The sequence below is a fragment of the Pogoniulus pusillus genome, chromosome 12, assembly GCF_015220805.1.
Source record: "Pogoniulus pusillus isolate bPogPus1 chromosome 12, bPogPus1.pri, whole genome shotgun sequence".
NCBI lineage: Eukaryota > Metazoa > Chordata > Aves > Piciformes > Lybiidae > Pogoniulus > Pogoniulus pusillus.
Window position 1 is genome coordinate 9942888 of NC_087275.1, and position 4593 is coordinate 9947480.

The following is a 4593-nucleotide window of genomic DNA, read 5'->3' on the forward strand; positions in this document are numbered from 1 at the left end:
TGCAACATCAATAATCCCCTTCTGACCAGCCCATTAACTGTCAGTCTGTAATTGAACTTGGATTAAAACTTACTGGAGCTTTCTTTTTTCCTAACATCTCCACGAGGAAGCTAAAACGATAAAATGCAAAACAGGAGAAAACAAACCCTACGTGGAGACTCAAATCTGTTCTGCTGACAAACCAAAAATCTCATTAGACCTAACACTGTCAGATGCTGAACTGGGAGGGAGGAGGAGGCAATTGTCTCACGTTGTTAATAGCATTCCTCAATGCAATTTTTATTGGAACAGGTGAGTTGTAACTGGAGCTTGGGTTTCAGATAAGATGTTGTCGATCCTGCTCTGGCTTGCCTGAGAAGTAGAGGCTAAGAGCCACATTGCCAGGAAGAAATAGGTCAGCATAGAATAATAAAGGTTTGATGTTATCTTGACCAAAATGGCATCGCAGCCATGGCAAGCATGGGAGGGTGAAGGCTAGGTGGCCAGAGAGAGTAGTCACGACTCAGGTTCACTCACCTATCTCTTTCTGGGGCAGGGTTGGTATAATCTAGCTCTTAATATGCAAGCTGCTGGGGGAGAGTACTATAAATATGGAACATCAAAATGTCATTTGCACAGTCACTTTAAACAGATATGTCCTAGTGCTCTCTTCCTTCTGTGCAGGAAAGATAATAATCTTTTAAACTTTCTCCAGGAACCATATTTTAGCATTTTAATTATAGACCCAACACATGCACTAAACACACTCTCAATAAAGGTCATGCCTTAATAAAGTCAGTACAGCATGCTTCTGTAACCCAGCAAGGTCACTACCTGAGAGGAATCACCAACAAGGCGTGTGGCTTGCTGCCAGAACAACCTGCAAAGTTGCTGGGGCCCATTCCAGGAGGCCACTGCTGCTGTTGGCCAGCAGAGCAGTGTAAGGAGGCAACACGCTGCTACTTACCCACAACTGGTGTTCATCCACAGGAGAGAAAATTAATCTAAATGTAATTATGATTTCTTCCTAACGGAGGGCTGCTACTGGTCTGAGCATTACCGTGTGTTTCCTTACTGGTGATGAGTGCCGTAGAGGTAGCCTCTATGCCTTTCTTCCTCCTTTGAGCACTATCTCCCTCTGCTGTCGTGCCTCAGCTCTGCGCCTTGACTCCAAAAGGCGACCTCTAAAGTGTAACCAAAAAAAGTCGTAAACATGGAAAAATACCTTGTAAATTTTTTGCTTAGCGTTAGTTTCATCAGAAACACTTTAATGTTAGAAAGGGTCAGTCCCGAACGCTGGAGGCTTTCCAGTGGAAAATACATATATAAAGAGCACCTGGGAAATAGATTTTCTCCTTATAGACCTGCCAATCAGCTTTTCATTACCAGTAAGAAATAACAGGCAGTAATGGTTTCCACTCTGGGAGGGAAGGAACCTGAATTTGTAAGCAGCAGAAATCCCCCTGAAAAGAAGTGTATATGAGAAGTGATGGAAAGAAAACACGGGGCAAGTGTCTGACCAAGGCAGGGGTAGTTCTTGCACCTGCCTGTATCCATATGTAAGACACTAAGACACAGAGGGCCGGTTCTGAGGATAGCCTATGAGGTGTATTTGGATCAACAGCACCTCTGAGATATCTAAGATAAAGACATAATAAAGGCTAGTTTTCATTGGCATGGATGATTAAGTCCTTGTCACTTTGGTGGTCAGCATCACTACTTCATGAGACATTGCATTCATCCTCTCCAAGAGGCTCTGGGCACTTCTTTGTTTGCTGATCTCTGCAGCTCAGCAGAACTCCCACATTAATCTCAGTCCTGTAAGTGCTAATGCACTTAGCACTTAGGATTTTGCTTTAATTGGTATTTTTTGTATTTTTATGAGAAAATGTAAAAGTTAATTTCTTTCCTTAAGCACAGAATGAATATAACATTCTTGACGCAAAAAGGTCACACTAGGTTGTAGTGTTTGTGGATATTTTTATGCTTTCCATGGAGGAACCAAGACAATACCATCCCAAGTGATAAAGTAAATGCTTACTAAATCATGGATTTTAAGCATGAGACTTCAATCTTGATGGTTTGCTTTTCCAAATGCAAGTAAGATAGCATTTTGCTGGCAACACTACATTGAATTCTTACAGGCAGTGTTTTAAGATCTACCAAGATCTAACTGGGGCCAAAATTTGTTCTTATTTGGTTGGGAGCCTTTCAGTGTGGTCAGTGTATGCATGGGAAGATCTGGTTTGCCTCTTGCTATTTAATATACACATCACAGTTAAAATTCTCCTCTTAAATGTACATAGCATGAGACACAGTGAATGATATTTTATATACACTAGCAGTGAGAGAGGTGTTGACATTTTAATTATTCCAGTATTCAACAGTGTTGAAAAAGGAGTGCCATATTTTTCAGTCAGCACTGTATTTTTTAATATGACCTCTAAGTAAAAACACTGGAAAAATCTTGCTCCATGCAAATTAGGACAGAGACTGGAGCAGAGGTTCAGCATCATTCTGTAGGTCTGTGCAGTGCCTCATGCATCCAATTAACTAATGAAGTAGGAATGATGGGAGAAAGAAAAATCTTCTTTTCCATAACATTCCCAGTTTGTAGTAGATGAGAGCATTGAATCAACAGTGGCACTGCCCAGCTGGAGTTGCAATGTAAAGTAATAAACCAGAGTGCAGTGACAAAGTAGAGTGAAACCAGACCCAAGCACATTAATCTGTCTGTGTAGATACAAGAGAATAGCAAGTTCTCAAAATCCTCTGCCTTGTTACGGATCCCAATGGCTGACTGGCAGAACTCTGAACCCATACAGTCTGCACAGCTGTTGTGCCTCAGAACAGCTTCCTCAGCTTTCTAGTGCCCAAATATCCTGATAACATTGTGCTTTTCCTGACACTTTAAAAAGACTTCCCTGGACATTATATGGCTTTTAATCCAGGTACTGGTTTAGCATTTAGCTTGCACATGATTCCAGAAATACACAAGCCAAGCAACAGAAAGACAACAATCTCAGCATGTCTGATATACACGGACCCAACATCTACACACTACTGAATTAGTATACTAACGATGTTACTGCTTTAATTAACCATGCTACTGTGCTCATGCTGGACTCTTTCCCAAGAACTGTTCAGGTTACTGCATGAGGCAAGGACACTGATTTTCTTTTAATTTTTTTTTCCATTATTGACAGGGCTGCCAAGTTCACAGAAGAATCAATAACCAAGGATATTCACATAGGATAAGATTTACAATGCATGCTTCACAGACAATAACAACTGGGACCTCAGAGCACTTACTGAAACCAACAAAATGACAACTGCTATGTCCTCCAGCTAATCTACGTGAAGACGTTTTGTCTGCTGTAATTAAAAACTAGGTAATCTCACCTGAGTGAAAAGCACACCATAAAATCAGCTCCACTTAGTAGTGTAACTTGATATGTTGACTTTTTTGTATGAGCACCTATGTCCTCTAAGCCAGTCTCTAGCTTCACTACACTTAAATCCAGCATATTCTTCTCAAGCAGTCTCTCTTGCTTTTCCTACTCTCTCTCTCTCCTTCAGTATCACACCTGACCCACTAATTACACCTGAGAAAATTACACTGAGCAAACAAATATTTTTTCACACAATTTTTCATCATACATAAATTTTGTAGTAATGATACTTCTCTTTCAATTCTTTGATCTTATTTAACCAAATGTGCTCCTGTCAGTAAAAAGCTCTTTTTTTTGTTGTGTACAAATAGCTGTGCAACCTAGATATCACTGAGCACAAGGATCCCATGGGTATTCATAGTGTGCAGTACAAATGAAATTGATTCTTTTTCTTCCTGTACTACAGAAACACCCTTAAACTTCTACAACAATCAGAATACACACATTGAAACAAGTCTTTTAGATGTTTCTTTCATACACACATTTGTACTGACTTCATGGAGCAACTTTTATGCAAAGAAATAATGAATGGGGGGGAAGGAACTAACCTTATCATAGGTTATTGCATGCAGGTATTATAAATATTATTAATTGCTTGACTCTTTTCCTTCTCTGACATATTTCCCTCAGGTCTATGTTCCATGCTCAAGGCCATTATTTGATGGGGGAGGTATAAAGTCATAACAGAGTGATGTAAATTTCCTTTGAGATGTCTTATATATCACAGATAGCACAAGGGAGATGAAACAGCAATTTTGTTGCTGTTCGTAAGTAAGGATGGAAGAAATGCTCCATCTTAAGAGAACTAAACTGATACCCACCCTCTAATCGAGGCTAAAATATAATATATTCTTCAGTTAAAGCTTTGATAACCATTGTCTTTTTCAGGTAGATCTTTGATAACACTTATTGCCTTTCTCAAGATCCCTTTGGAAGGAGGGCTTGTAATTCTGAGAAGGAAATGAACAACTCCAAAATTGAGGAAGATAAAGAAAATGTCTGTGTCAAGAGCCTTAGATGTGCTCCATCAGTATACTGAATTTTGTGCCTGCTAAATTAAAATCAGAAACTCATTACAGAAATTGAAACAAGAAAGTAGCTTAAGTAGTCACTTTTTAAGATAACCATCAGCCTCTCAACAGTTCAGAAACCTTTTGTCAGC